Here is a 16637-nt window from a genome sequence, read left to right as displayed (position 1 = left end):
GGGGCCTATAATCTCCACCATGGTAAGTCGTTAAGTTTTTTTGAATAAAATAAAAGAAGGTCAACAGCTGACGCACCTGGGGTCTATTGACACCCTAACGACGTCAACCTGGTCGATTTAAAATTATTCTGTCTAATTAATGGATAAGCCAGAATGTAACACTATTCTTAGTAAATTTTTCGAAAAAAATAGACCAAACAAAAAAAAATTTGATCATAACAATTTTAAGGCAAAACATGAATAATGATCATTTTTTACATTTATAGATTGAAATTATACTAGGAAATAATGATTTATTAATGAAGAGTCTTTAATGCGCAAAAAAATAGAATATTTTGAAAAAAAAAATTTTGAAAATATGTTGATGTGACACTCAAATGTCAAAATGACAATTTTTTAAATTAATTAATTTTTTGGACACTCATAAAAAATGGAAAAAGTAACATTTTTAACTTCTTTTTTTCTAATTTGTTCTCTTTTTAATAAATTTTTCGAAAACAAATAGACCTATAAAAAAAAAAAATTATCATCAAAATTTCAAGGTTAAACATCAAAAATAGTAATTTTTGAGATTTATAAATTAAAATTACGCTAGGAAATAATGACTTACAGAAATTTATTTGTGAAGATTCTTAAACGCGCCAAAAAATATAATCTTTTGAAAAAAAAAAAAAAAATTAAGATATGTTGATTTTTCGATTCTTTACAGCCAAAAATAGGTGGAGCCACTATTCTAAACAATTACCATAAACATTTACTGCGCAGTTAAAAAAACAGAACAAAGAAATTTTTTAAGCCAATCAAATGAATTAAAAATAGTTGTGGTGGGGGATAATAAAAAATAATTGAGCTGAATTTGTTTATACTTCAGTGCATTGTTGACTGTTACCGAGATACAAGCTATAGAATCGAAATTATACGGGATGTACAGGGATTCAGAGGTCCCGATACTCAGTTTATCGCAAAAAAACCCTCTTCAATTTCAATTCAACATGTAATTGATGATGTTAAAGAGTTATCATGTGCATTTTTCAAGCCACCTTATCACTGGAAATCATTCAATTAGATAACTTTGATTGCCCCGCACTAAAAAATTTAAAACTATTCAACAATCATTTCTGTGCATATCATCAATTAAACAATAATACTAATTATTCATGTGCACTTGAGAATGAAAAAATGTTAAAAGATCGGTTTATAAACACTCAATAAAAACTTCAATTTGACATAATAATATTTGAATTTTTTATTTTTTAGCCTTTAATAAAATTAATAGATTAAGTTAATCATAATTCATAGAAATAAGTGTGTCACGGCTGCAACATTCGAAAATTTAATTTTTTTTCTTCCGAAATAAGTACACACTGAGACCTCTTGTACGTAAACATTTTTATGTATAACGCCGACTTATTAATGCCAGCAGTCGTATCGAACAAATACACCTACCTGAGCGTTGCCAACGGTTTACAATTAAGTCGTATTGTACTAATGGACCACGCGTATAAGAGATTTCTCTTTTCTTGAAATTTCATCATTTTTACTTAACGTATTTTTAAAATTTATGTATCCGTTCCCATTCAAGAATCTAAGCATAAGCGCTGTAATCTCTTTCTTAATTTTTCATCTTAAAACTATAGATCACCCAACTCATGTGCACCTGCATGTGATTCTTGGAAATTAGAGAAAACTAATGAAAACGTCCAAATTTATGGCTTCCTGCACGAGCATGCCCGGCGGCAGAGTGGCGCCAGGTCATCAGTCCACTTAATAGTCAAAATCTATTTCCCAGGAAGCACACGTGTGCATGGGCCTAGAACTTTTGGGTGAGTCCGGGTCTACCACTTCTTTTCATATGTGAAGACCATATAAAAAGACTATGGACTTTAGCTCATCAGTTCTTTTAGGAATTAAACTCTGAACCATACTGAACTCCGGACACTTGACGGTGTTCGTCGCTACAGAATTGATATCCCGATTGAGCATTCAGTTAACGGTAGCTGGGCATACGAACCGGACCTTGATCGTCGTAAGTCGTGAATTAATATCAATCGGGAGCACCGGTAGAGTTGATTATCTTCATCTTATTTTAATCCATTTAATTTGATTTTTATTTTTATATTGAATTATACCACGAGAAACGTAAAGAATCGAAGGATATTTTACCACGATAAATACGAAGAATTTAAATAATATTTTGAAACTATTTTTACCGTGAAAATACGCGAAGAAGAAGAAGCGAAGACTTTGAATACGTTAGAATTATTCTTTCGCGAGAAGTGCGAAGATTTTATTTTATTTTAATCCACGAAGATTTAGAAACGAATAAACATTTTGAGTGATGCAACGAAGCATACTAAATAAATAAATAAATCGATATATTAGAATCATATTAATGAACCACGAGAACACGTTGTGAATTAAGCATCCTGTGTTACTGCTGACAGTCCTGACACCTCACCTAAACCTATTTAGGGTAAGTTTAAACATTATAACCGTTATCTGGTAATTTTTTTACTCGTATGTGCTTGGAAATATTTGTAAACCATATGCATGCAACATTTACTTTCATATTTACTATTTTAAATACTGCCATTTGTAACCCTTTTGTATTTTGAATATTTAGTCCAAAATAAATAAATACTCGTCAACATAAAAACACTTGAAAAGCATTATTTATCAGACAATTTTACTTTGACAATGAGATACTAGCTTCACGAGGCTTTTTGGCAGCCCACCTTCCTTTATCCCTTATTTTTCTAACTGTCTAGACGCTCAGACCGATAGTTTACAGTAAGGGGTACACAATCTTAGGTTTACCGCTCGACGCTTGATTGTGAAATTAAATCAGTCACATCAGAAATTGGAAATCGCTTTGGGTTGTATCAATATTGTCTTCAACAATATCGCGTAGGCGCGATTTGAATATAAAATAGAATAAATTGAGCATTTGGTTAACGGTAGCCGGGCATACGAACGGGACCTTGATCAATATAAGTACCCTTTTATTCAATACATTTTATACGAATTCTGTACCTACGCCCATCACAATCTCCAATCGCGACAAGTGATAAATAAAAATAATTAATTTAATCTATATAAATAAAAATCAATTTCTGTTCATTAGTCTCGCTAAAACTCGAGAATGGCTGAATCGATTTGGCTAATTTTGGTCTTGGATTATTTGTAAAACTCCAAAAAAGGTTTGAAAGATGAATAAATTCCACTATATAAAAAACCAATTCAATATAATGAAAACCTAATGTTATGTCAGAAATTGACATAAATGAATGTTTTGTGGGTATTTGGCCCAAGCCGAAGCCTATAGACCGGGAACCCTAGAGATCGTATATTAAGGAGGATAGGTTTAATTTTAAATTAATAAAACGTTATTAAAATGTTAATTCTTAACTATATTGTCAACTTAATTACAAAATTTTGAGGTTTGGAGATTGTGTTTCTTATAACAATTTTGAAAATAAATCCTAATCCGTAATAATTATAAAATTCAAATATCTTTTTACTATAATCCAAAAATAATGGCTAACTGATTAAAAATTAGGCAATAAAAAGAAGTCAAGATTCTAAATTGCAATTCTATATAATTCAAATTAAATTTTAATTTAACTAGCGCGCAACGATTTCTGAAACAATTGACTTAGTATGGCGAAATTATTTGAAACACTTTTGAAAAACAATCTGAAGTATTTCGGAGACAATGTATAATAACACTTTAACGTATTATCAATTGATTTGAATTTAGTTCTTACTTAAATGTGAATAAAATATTTTTGTCAAGCAATTTTATAAAGAATATTAGATGGCTACTGGCCGACTCTAATTTACCATAAAATTTTATAGAAATAAATTATTAGATGGCTAGCTAGCCCACTCTCATTTACAATAAAAAAAAAATGATTATAAGAATGGATCATTAGGTGGCTACTCAGCCTACTCTAACTTATATTCCAAAGAAAATGGTAGTTAATGATATTTAATAAAAAATCGTAAATGGTTTCTTATGTAGTACGCTGGTTTACTTATGTGGTACTTTATTTGCTCTGCTATTCTCACTCGCGTTTTTATATTGCTCGACACTTATTCTTTTCTACTGATGAACTTTACACTAGGCTTGTCTGGACACGAGAGACCGAGTACATATAAAATCTATCTAAATATAGCAGTTTTTTCGGGTGGACCCAATTCCGTAAGTTTGGGGGAAATTCCACGCCTACGCTCTGCCGTGTCCATCCAAATTTTCCACTTCCTTCCGGAAACCCAATGTTTTGGGGCCGCACTATCCCTTCCATATTGTTTTTCCCACTAACGTAGTTACTTCGGATCCCCTCTACATGGGTCCTCCACAACCCGCCCTTTGATTCCATGATTCTTGATCCCCCGACAAAATATCCCCGACAAAACATCCCCGGACAAAATATCCCCACGATGAAAAATTCCCGACAATTAATCCTAATTAGCCGGAGTTTTTGAATAAAACGATAAACCACCAAATATTATAAATGAAATAGTTCATATAGTTAAACAATTTTATCTTTTGTATCCATTTATAAAATTGAGAACACTTACAACGCTAGATCATATTAATTATGTAATATCATTTTATGATTAATATAATACTTATTACAAAATAAATCACAATTTGAATGAAAGAAAGTCAATGAATAAATTATCAAAGGCAATTAATATGGCAAATTAAATAATAATAAATAAACAAAACAAAAATATTATTTTTGAATACTAATCGTACATTAAAATATAACGTATAATCTCTTGATGTCAACAACATAAAAAAATAATAATCATTAATCAATCAATTGTTTTACTTGTTAAAAGATATAATTTTAGCAACATTTTTCATATAACTTAACATTGAGGATGAATCATGATTACTAACGATGCGTTTTAAACGCTCGTCATAATCGCAATACTCTTTGCGTCGATTTGCAATATTGACGCCGGTGTTTTCTTGAGTTATACAAAGCTCAGTATTCACCTGCTCATCTCTCAAAGCTTTTAAAAAAACACCGACAGTAGCATGATGGACAGCGAGCGGGTTTATAATTTGACAAAGCACCACGAATTATTGCTAACACATTTTCGTACAAACGCTGTGTCTTGTTGGGTGCCAAAATGTAAATCAAAGGTAACGATTTGCGATTTTTAAATCCATGAATACAGTATAATTGTACGAAAATATCCGGTACACTACGAAAAGTGCTGTCCTCCAACCACTGATCACAAGTGGATAAATAATTCAAATTCCGCAATGTAGTAAAAATCAAAAACCTCTTTTTATTGCCTCCACTGTCGTGCAACAAAAACAATTCACCGCCATGAATATTTTTTAATTTATCAGGTAACTCCAAATCACTACGTGACGCAGGATTAATTAATTGTGGATTATCAACAGCTCGTACACGATTTATTGCACCCCAATTGGCACCCCAATATTTCCACCTACACCATGGCCTGTCCATAACATTATTATTACCCAGGGGCGAGCGCTTATCAGCAGTTCCACCCTGTCCTATAACCCTGAGCGCTCAACAGCAGTTCGGGTTTCCTTCAAATTTCCTGCCGATTTTCCATCCATTCACCTGCTGCTATAATAAAAATATGGAGTTGGAACCGGCACCGAAAATACTTTAAATCGCGAAAAACAATTAAAATTAATAATTAATAAAATAATCGACGACCACGGCCCACCAGGGGTTTATAGACACTCTAACGAGGCCAAACCTGGATAAAATTAAATAATTAAAAATTATCTTTATTTTTAATTAATTTTGGGTAATTTCCCAAAACCTAATAGATAATTTTATAAACTACATCATTCTGTGGATCTTATAAGCTATATTATTTATAAATGATCATCTTGAACCTGCATTATGTTTTCTAAACTATACCATTTTACCATTTATAATTTATCTCCTTTTATAAACGGCATTTTGTTAAAAGTAATATTAATTATAAATTACACGATTTCAAGAATCGTGTAAATCGTATTGTTCATAAACTGCATCATTTTATAAACAATATAAGTTATACCACTTACAAATTATATCATTTTATAGAAAATATTATGTTGTGAATTAATTTCCTCTCAATTAATTAATTGATTAATCTTGTTGCCTATGGTCATTTTATATTTTTACTATTTTTATGTTTTTACTTATTTTGGTTAGTTGATAAATTTTCATTCGAATATTTATTATTTAGATTTTAAATTTTATTCTATTGCAATTTTTTGTTTATGTCGCTTTCTCTTTTAAATGGTTTCACTATCTTAATGGCAATTTTTTTGTTTGTTTGTTTAACTACTCACTTTTCCAAACACCATAATTTATTTTTAAATGTTTTTTCAATTTGGAAAACATTCAAAAACTCATTTCAGATATGTATTATTTACTTTAGGTCTTATTTCGAGTGTGCTGACGATAAGAAAGTGCGTCAGCAGCCACTCTGACCCTAGGTGAGGATTAAAATTCCTCTTCACCCAATATAATATTAAAATATAGATTAGGTGTTCGGACAAATTTTCTAATGTTAAATAAAATGTTAAGTAAAACATAAAATGTAAGATTCAAATAAAAATAAAATAAAATAAGATGAAATAATGTATAAACAAACGAAAATAGTCTGAACGTAACACTAAACATGCAAACCTTCTCAATAAGACAACTCATAGATAAATTGAGAAAAATATAGATAGCCCGAATTAGGAATTGAACCCAGATCATGTCGGTATCGCACCAAGTGCTCTACCAGTTGAGCTATTCAGCACTATATTAAACTCATATTTATTCATCTTTTAAACCTTTTTTGGACTCCCACAAATAATTCAAGACCAAAATTAGCCAAATCGGTTCAGCCATTCTCGAGTTTTAGCGAGATTAACGAACAGCAATTGATTTTTATTTATATAGATTGTCTTATTGAGAAGGTTTGAATGTTTAGGTTTCCACTATATTAAATTGGTCTTTTATATAGTGGAAACCAATTTAATATAGTGGAAACCTAAACATGCAAACCTTCTCAATAAGACAACCTATAGATAAATTGAGAAAAATATAGATAGACCGAACCGGGAATCGAACCCAGACCATGTCGGTATCGCACCGAGTGCTCTACCAGTTGATCTATCCGGCACTACTATACACGGAGAGAAATTGATTATTCTATCTACAATACAAAAATTGTAATTTTAACTATCTAAAATGTTAATAATATTTTTCATTGGTTATAATGATTAGAATTACTATTAAAAATGATAAGAGTTATAAATGATGATGGTAACGGTTACTATCGCGGATGCTAATTGTAATTATTAAAAATTATAATTGTTACATTCGAAGATGGTAACTCTTACTGTTCAAAATTGTAAAAATTCTTAGCTAAGAATGTGTGTGTGCATGAGTGCACTCGCGTATGTGTATGCATGTGTGGGTAAGTGTGCTCATGTGTATACATGTGTGCGGGTAAGTGTGCACATGTGTGTACACTTGTGCGGATAAGTGTGCGCATGTATGTACACGTGTGTGGATAAGTGTGTGTATGTGTGGGTGAGTGTGCGCATGTGTGTGGGCGATTATGCGCACCCGTGTGTATGTACATGTGTGCGCATCCATGCTTGCATGTGTATACGTATTGGTATATGTGTCATGTGTGCACGCATGTGTGTGTGTGAAATTAGTTCCTTCTCCAGTTAAACAAATTACACATAGACAAACGTCAGAGTATAACGTTTATATTTCAATTTTTTATTAGCTTAGATGGTTATCATTATTTAGGCTGATAGTAACCATTTCCATCAGGTTATTAAGAATTACGATTTTTTATAGTAGTAGTAATTATGTAAGATAATAATAGTTATAATTTGTGATTATCATAAATAAATGTAAATTGTACCATATGGATGGTAGATACTACCATTCATATTGTTTATTTAATAATTAAAATGATATTATCAATCATATAATTCAGTTTAAATATTGTACTTTAACTTGATGGTAACTTTTACCATAAAATTCTCTCCATGTACTATATTCCGTTTAATTTGATCTATAACTTATTGAGCCACACCGTCCATCGTACGGTAATACACCAATTTTAAATAGTGGAAACCTAAACAGAGAGTTGGTTTTTCTATTTTGCTTTAGAATTGATCGAGGCAGTACGAAGTCTGCTGGGTCAGCTAGTTTTTAATATATTTTTAAGTTTAAAAGTAAAAAATATTTGTCAGTTATGTACAATTATCGAATTTGAAATTATTACTATCATAAGTTTGATTTATTCGAATTTAAAAATTTTACCGCCATTATTGATCGCTAGTATTGATGTGTGATATAAGTTTATTTCAGTAGAGATCGCCTCGGTAAATATAACCCTTTCCTACGCGTAAGTAACAATTAATCTTTGTTCTTTATACGATTGATTGATTCTTGAAAATAATGCTGAATATCGCATCAGAATATGTATTCGATTGTATTTTCGATATACAGTGATGATTGTTATAAATATTAGTATTTATCATTATATAATTCATTCAATAATAGATATAAATATTGAAGAATATTAAAATTAAATAAATATAAAAGAATAAATAAATAATAAGATATATATATATATATATATATATATATATATATATATATATATTGTGACATTTGAAATTGTCCGGTCCTCGGCGGATCCCACGCATTTACGTAATTTTAGTCAGTATTTTCTTTTCTTTATTATTTTTTTTTGATTAGCTGCATAATAATAGTACATAGCCACCTGCGAGGTACACGGGATTGATGGGGAGCTCAGGGTAATGTAACGCGATTGGTAACAGGCTTCCAACAACGATCCTCGAAGGATCTGGTAGGTGGGAATAATATATTGTTAATTTAAGTCAATTTAGTTAAGCATTAATTAGTAAGTAAGACCGAATAAGGCCCGCGAGTGAGGATCCAGCAGCAAGATATCGAAGACAGTCCAGCCTTCAAGCCGCGGCACATGTTGAATTTCAAACGCGAGGGCACACGCGCCACAAATCCGAGCCATAGACTCGAAGGTTCAGGTATGAACGAGTGGCTGGACAGCTGGCGCCATCTCCGGGAGAGCAGCCTAACTGGGCAATGCAGTGGGGAGCCGAGAGTGTGAGATCCACGATGACTGATTTCGCGCGGCCATCTTTACTGGACGCCTGTTGCTGAGAGCACGTGTGTTTTATGTTATTAAATTGAATGCTGATTGCATCATCGAATTTATTCGCTAATCTTTATTGGGAAATTTATCAGCATTCAACCCGTACCGCGTAGGCCGTAACTTGTTTGTTGGACATTGATTATTGTACTAACGCGCCGCGAACACTATTGCTTATCTACAAGTAATCAAGGTAAAGACATCCGGAACTACGTGTGCCTTGCGTTTAGCCTGGGGGAACCAGTGACTGCCGCATATAACTAGCTAGTGAAGTCATCATGAGGGAGGATCGTCGAGAGCTGGACAACCTTAACATCTCCACTTCAGCGGATAGCGGAGGGTGAGTGGAGGTTGGTGTTGCGCTGATCGGTTTTTTTTTTGTTTTTTTTTTTTTTTTTTTTTTCCTTGTGTATCATTGTTATTATTTTTGGCTGTGTTTACTGTTGAGGTTTAATTGTACGAAATTGTATTAGCCAGAGTCATCGAGTGGCTTAGGCGTGACGACAATTCACCTGAATTTCGCGGCTCTTATAATTCAATTTACTATTATTTTACAATTCACTGAAATTAGTATTTAAGTTTTGTTATTGACGAGCACTGATGAATTTCGCAGCTTTTATAGTCAAATTTATTAATAGGTAATAATTTACTGACGTAATTAATTAAGTTTTGGTTTATTGACAAGCGCCGATACAGTTCGCGACTCTAAGAATTACAGTTATTATTATTCAATCATTTGCTGAAATAATTAATTAAGTTTTGTGTTTATCGGCGAGCACCCATACAATTCGTGACTCTAAGAATTAAATCTATTAGTATTAAATACTTCACTAAAATAATTGTGTAAGAATGTTTATTGGCAAGCACTGATATTTTTCGCGTTATTTATAATTAACTTTATTAGTATTTAAGAATTCACTGAAATAATTAATTAAGTTTTGTTTATCGGCAAGCCCCGATAGAGTTCGCGACTCAAAGAATTAAATTCATTATTATTGAATAATTCACTGAACTAATGATGTAAGTTTTGTTTATTGGCAAGCACTGATAAATTTCGTGACATTTATAATTAAATGTATTAGTAGGTTCTAATTTACTGAAATAATTAATTGAGTTTGTTTATTAGCAAGCACTGATAAATTTCGTGACATTTATAATTAAATTTATTAGTAGGTAATAATTTACTGAAACAATTAATTAAGTTTGTTCATCGGCAAGCCCCGATAAAGTTTGCGACTCTAAGAACTAAATTTATTATTATTGCATAATTTACTGTAATAATTAATTGTCTTGTTTATTGGCACACACCGATAAAGTTCGTAATTCTTAGACTTAAATTTCTTAGCAGTAATTAATGCAATGCATTAATTATTTATTTATTTATTTATTTTTTTTTTTTTTTCATTTTGGTTGGTAACCAGAGACACCTTTCGCGTAAGTCTTATTATTCAAATACTTAACATAACAATTTGTTGAGTCTTTATTTGAGTCTTTATTCTTTTAGTGACCGGGGTACCGCGTGGTATAGTATGCTGTATGCTAAGCCGAGAGTGAGTTCGCAAATCATGTGTAGTAATTGTACCGCCGAGAGCTATGAGTATTGTTGTTAAATAAAACTAGGACAGAGGTTGATTGTGAATTTCGGTGGTTATTCTTTATAAATTTTGTTTTTTGATTCATTATTAATTTTTCTTTTGTTTTCTCTCGAAAAATTACCTGGCGTTCAACTACTGAGTACAGGTAAGCCAAAATTAATTGCACGGAGACTTCCGGCTGGTTAGATTTCTCAGTTGCAAATATCTCGTGACAAATTTTGGGGCCCAATGTGGGGCCCGAAAACGAGAAAGCATGAATCTTCGGGAGATAAGAGGTTCAGTGACCCGTGAGAGAGATTTGCGTGAGTGGCCGCGACTTAGAAGTTAATTTTAGTTTCGGATTGTGAAAATGGATTCCCAGGGAGCAGAGCAGGGCCCAGCGACGTCGACGAAAGGTACCACGCCGTCATTAGTCGAAACGACAGCCTCCCAAGTACAGAAATCGAGAACTGGCATCAGGGATGGACCGGGTGCCAGGAGACGAGAATGGTAGTGGGCAACAACAACAATAACAGGATGATGAAGAATCATTACTAGATACACGTCTTTTACCTGATGATGAAGTCAATTACAATTCTATTGGTCAGTGGATTGAGAATACTCAAAGAGTAGACGATGATGATGATGATGATAAAGATGGTTAATAAATTTCAAAGTCTTTTCTTTATATCACCATATATTTTTTTTTTAATTTAAAGTAATTAAATTCAAGTTTCTTTATATGAATTAATATTATTTTTAACTTAAAAATATATTTAGCAAATAATTAATAATAATACATTGAAGTGCACACACACACTCACACACACACACACACACACACACACACACACACATTGCATACATCATTAATTATTATTTAAATATTCGTATTAGTTTTAAGTGATTATTTAAATATTTTATTCAAACAATCAGTTTTAATTAATAGCTTTATAAAAAAAAATTTTTAATTATGCTATTTAAATAAAAACTATTCTTATATAAATAACATATTTTGATTGAAAGTTTTCTCCTTCATGATTACATTTCTACCATTCAAGAGCACCGCTACTGCAGAGTATCCGCAAGGAAATATATTTATTTAAATTTTCCGCGTACACTTTAAACGTCTTCGAACGTTGCTGCTGCTCGCGGCTCCTCTACACCTACCAAGTGGTCAGACTCACGACTCCTTTGCTAATTCTCCTCTGCACCTCTCTCCATGCATCCCTGCTGCTGCGCGCTTTTCTACAACTACCAAGTGGTCAGGCTTGCGGTTCCTTCACTCCTTCCCTACATCTTCCTCCAACCGTCGCTCCTTTCCTACATCTGTCTTCAACCGTCGCTGCTTGCTTCTCCTCAACATCATTCTCCAAACGTCAGTGTGATGGCGCTTACATGCCAGCACTTGCGCAAAATGATATTTAAAATTTCCCTCTATATTATTTTCCTACTATAGGTATACTTCCATTGGAAATGTACACACAAAAAGGTAGCTTGAAGCATGAAACGATAACGCTCATGCGTAAACAACTGTTTAAATTTCTCACACACTTTTATGATTTTATTTTTTCTATTTTTTTTATCTAACTATAATCAATTGATTTATTGTTATATTTCTAATTACATTCTTTATAATATAAAAGCAAAAAAAATTCATTTTTCAAGATAAGCGATTATATTTCTATTTAATTTATAATATATGCATAGAGTATACAAAACAATTATAAACATATTTTCAATATTAAAATTTTTAATTTTATTATTAGATAAAAAGAAATTATACACAAATTTCAAACCATGATATAGAATATGAAGTACTTTTAGCTACAATAAGTTTTTTGCCTAAGAATTACATTCATGATCGAGTAAAAAATTCAAATTTATTTTATTTAGATCCATGAAATAAAAGATAAAGATTTTCTTGAGACACCATGCCAATAAGAGTTTTTAATTTATCTTCATTAGCTATCAATTTGTTGTTTATTCTTGCAGGAAAGTAAATTGTGAATTTATCATCCCGGTTGGCAACTACTTTAGGCCCATATTGTGTTGGAATTTTTTCAATTTCAGTTATTTTATATGTCTTGTCAGCTTCCAGGTCCTGAAGTTTTTTAACAGGCAAAATGTTAGCCAATGTGTTGATTTCATTAATTTTTGTTAGATCTATGTTGAAAACTAGTAATTCAATTAATTAATTTTTTCAGTCGATAACACATAATTTGAATGACATTATAATTTGATATTTACTTGGTATTGAAACATATGATAAACAATAATTAAGAACTAAATGGGATGATCTCTGTAATGAAATCATTCGATCATAAACCTCAAGCTTTTTTTACAGCCTGTCGACTAGAACGTTTCTTGATGTAGACTGTCTGCTGTGAGCTCTCAAGCTCAGTACCCCCACTCTAGCTCAAAAACAGGTTTAGACTTGCATGATGACGTCATGAAGAAAAGAAAAACAAGTTCAGACCTGTTACATGACGTCATCATCGAAAAAAAGTGGGTATAAAAGCTACACTACTAGATGGCATGACTTCTCGATAGTGCTCATACTACCTCTAGTTTGAATATATCAGACTTCAGTTAAGGAGTAAATTGGCCCCGTGATGACGCTCAAGGTTGATAAATGAATAAGTATCAGCCTTGAGCGCTATCACGGGGTCATTTTATTTTCAAAATTTCCCACTCAAAATATACATGAGGCACCACCTATAATTACATGAGCTCAAAATGGTGGAAATTAGCTTAAAATGAAATTTTTTTTTTAGTTTTTTATTGATTTCTCATAAACGACTTATACGATCGACTTCAAAATCTAATCAGCTTTAGTACTCAATAAAACGCGTCGATTGCCACCTCAAACATCAAAATCGGACAATTCGTTCGAGAGTTATCGCGGGAGAAAGAAATGATAAAAAACGGTTTTTTCTAAATATTTTCGAAACGACTGACGCGATCGATTTCAAATTTTAATCAGCTTTAGAATTCAATAAAACGCGCCGATTGCCACGTCAACTATCAAAATCGATTGATTAGTTCAAAGGATATCGGCGTTGAAAAGTTAAAAAAATAACATTTTATGTTATTTTTTCCGGATAAATCAAAATATAACGTACTAAAATGTGCCTGATATCATACCAACTCATCTTTTTTATGGTTTCTTTTGATCATATAATGTCATCGAACTTGGTTTTTAGTTTAAATCATATTATCAAAAAAAAAATCGATAAAACTTAGTTTTTAATATTTTTATCGGATATTTCATATTTTATTGTTTCTTACATAAGTCAGAACTTATTTAAATCTCGATTTTGATCCCTGACATTGATTTCTGCCTCAATACACTTATTTTACTGAACAAAATCAGGAACTAAATTTTAAAAACCGCTTCATTGATGATTTTCGATTCTTAAATTTTCAAACTTCAGCATAACAGGTAACTTGTTAGAGCTTGAAAAGATCGTAAAAAAACAATTGCATGTGATAGCATTTTCGAGCTCAAAGAGCTCGGAAATATATCTACACTAATGTTTTCGAGCTCTTTGAGGTCGAAAACAGCGGGAAGTTTTGGGGCTGGCCCGCAGGGTCAACCGACGCCCAGATTTTTTTTTATCGATATTTGCAGAGTAGCGGTCGATTTACTAAAAAACGAAAAAACGTCATTTTTTTGTACTTACTTCAAATGGATGTTAAAATCAAAAAAATAATTTTTTTTTTAAATGTCGGAAAGGTCTTGTATGGAATTTATTCAAGTTTTTAACACCGCCCTTCAATTTGCTGTGCGGTCATTGGTACCCGAAATATCGATGATCAAACCCAAAAGGATCATTTTTCGTTTGAAGGCTGATATCTCAGCGACAAGTTATCGTACGAAACTCAAATAATATTCAAATTAAAGCTGATTAAATTTGCTAACCGACCAATGCATTGGTTTAGCTGAAAAAATTTTTTTGCAGCTCTCTCAAAGAAAAGATTAAAGAAGAAAAAATTTCGAAAATATTTTTCTCGCGGTAACTCTCATGTTTGCGCAATGGCTGGAGGTCTAAAAAAATATTGATGAAAATGAGTCGAAACTAAAGATTTCAAGCTACAAAACGCTTTTTTTTATTTTTCGATACGATTATTTTTCACGAAGTTACAGCCTTGCATAAATCACTAATAAATTTCTAAAATTTTTTTGTTCCTTTAATTTATGGCATGAGTGTATATTTTTTTCTTAAAATTGATATCCTCCATTAAAAACAAAATCTTCGATTGATGAATTTGAATTCTTGATAAAAGTATAACTTTTCCTTGACTGGGAAAAAAAATTATTTTTGCTCAAAGAACTTCAAAGTCTTGTTTCAACTCTATTACCGGCTCAAGTAAAGAGGGGTAAGGATGCAGTCCAAGATTATCAGTCTCTTGGTTTTTAAATACTCCCATCGTACTGTCTAAACCATGGAGAATTGAAAGACCTCTATGCCGATTCATAGTATTTATAGTTAAAACTTTGGCTCTCAATATCTAGAACGTGAGTCAGCCTATTAGATAGACGTAAAGTCTCCCTAACATAAAAACCACGACTTCGATGCTGTCTGATAATAGGATTTTTTAATGATATTCTTGGGCCAAGAACATTACGCTTTTGATTAATGAAAGAAATAATTTCGTCGAAAATATTATAATTCTTGATTGAAGATTAAATTTTCTTTGTAACTAAAGTGAAAATACTTTAATAAAGAATTTTATCGTATTTGATGCAAATTAAAATATTTTCGAATTCATAAATTAGAAGAACTTAAAGCTTGAAGATTTTAATTTTGCAGAAAAAAACAAAATTTGTGGTTCAAGTTAAATATGTTTCCTGTACGCATACCTTCGAAAACTTAAACTAGAAATAGTGAGAAAAAAAAACTAAACGACAATTTTTGTTTATAACATTTACTCTTATCCCTCTGGATAGTTTGAATTGATTTAATATTACCCAAACTTGGATCTCCAGAACATCGAGGATTACATTTCGATTGATCCCATATTTACAGTGGAATTTATCAAAGTTACTCAAGCTATCTCCTTAAATTTACTGTCTAGCGATTAAAAAAAAAAATTGAATGTTTTTACCGAAAAGAATTATCACTAGATCAAATTTTAATCATATTTATTTTTCGTATTAATTTCAATACTATAATTAAAAAATAAGTTTCTAAACTCTTATTTACATCGAAATAAGTTATTCTCATCAGTTTTTTTCTTCCTCAAAACTCGTTTTTATTAATTGATTTATTTCTCTACCTGTGTTTTTCTTATTTATTTTAAAAACAAAGAAAGTTTTGTCACTTAGGAAAAAAACTCAACAATTTTGCCTATTAATTATATTATTAAGTAATTATCTATTAGTCGATTAGTCAAATAATTATTAATACTTTATAATAATAGTAAATAATCATCACTAAAAAAATTAATAGAAACAAACCTTAACAACACAATTTACTGTATTTTGTTGATTGTAAAACACCAGTTAATTAATATATAGTTCACTGCCACTATAATCATCAAACACTATCACGAAATAAATTATTTTTTTTGGTCGAATAATTTTTTTGCATCAAAGTTTTTTAGATGTTTAAAATAGATGAAATAACTTTGATAAGAATATGTGACTATCAAAATCAGAGTGATTTTAGAGAACGCGTGACACGTACGCTGATATCCGTGTTACTAAACGAACATGGTATAATAAGAGTATGAGTGTAGTGATGATGGCCCGGGCTTCACTGTCCTGGTGGACCTGCGCGATCAAAGCACAACCTCGAGTCAAGCGCAACATGTGGAAAACGTCTGCCAATACAAGTTTCCTTTTTATTC

The 16637-nt window shown here is 31.6% G+C and overlaps 1 protein-coding gene across 1 annotated transcript in view; it reads right to left on the bottom strand.

Annotated features, from left to right (window-relative positions):
* LOC103570411 (potassium voltage-gated channel subfamily H member 8) overlaps positions 1-16372 on the bottom strand; it is a 355105-nt gene extending 338733 nt beyond the window's left edge. The window contains exon 1 of the mRNA XM_053741792.1: positions 16246-16372. The gene's annotated coding sequence lies outside the window, so the exon portion shown is untranslated. The remainder of the gene's footprint in view (positions 1-16245) is intronic.
* Between the last annotated feature and the right edge of the window lie 265 nt (positions 16373-16637).

Source organism: Microplitis demolitor, chromosome 9 (assembly GCF_026212275.2).
Source record: "Microplitis demolitor isolate Queensland-Clemson2020A chromosome 9, iyMicDemo2.1a, whole genome shotgun sequence".
NCBI lineage: Eukaryota > Metazoa > Arthropoda > Insecta > Hymenoptera > Braconidae > Microplitis > Microplitis demolitor.
The sequence above is the reverse complement of the archived record's forward strand: the minus strand, read 5'-3'. Positions and strand labels throughout refer to the sequence as shown.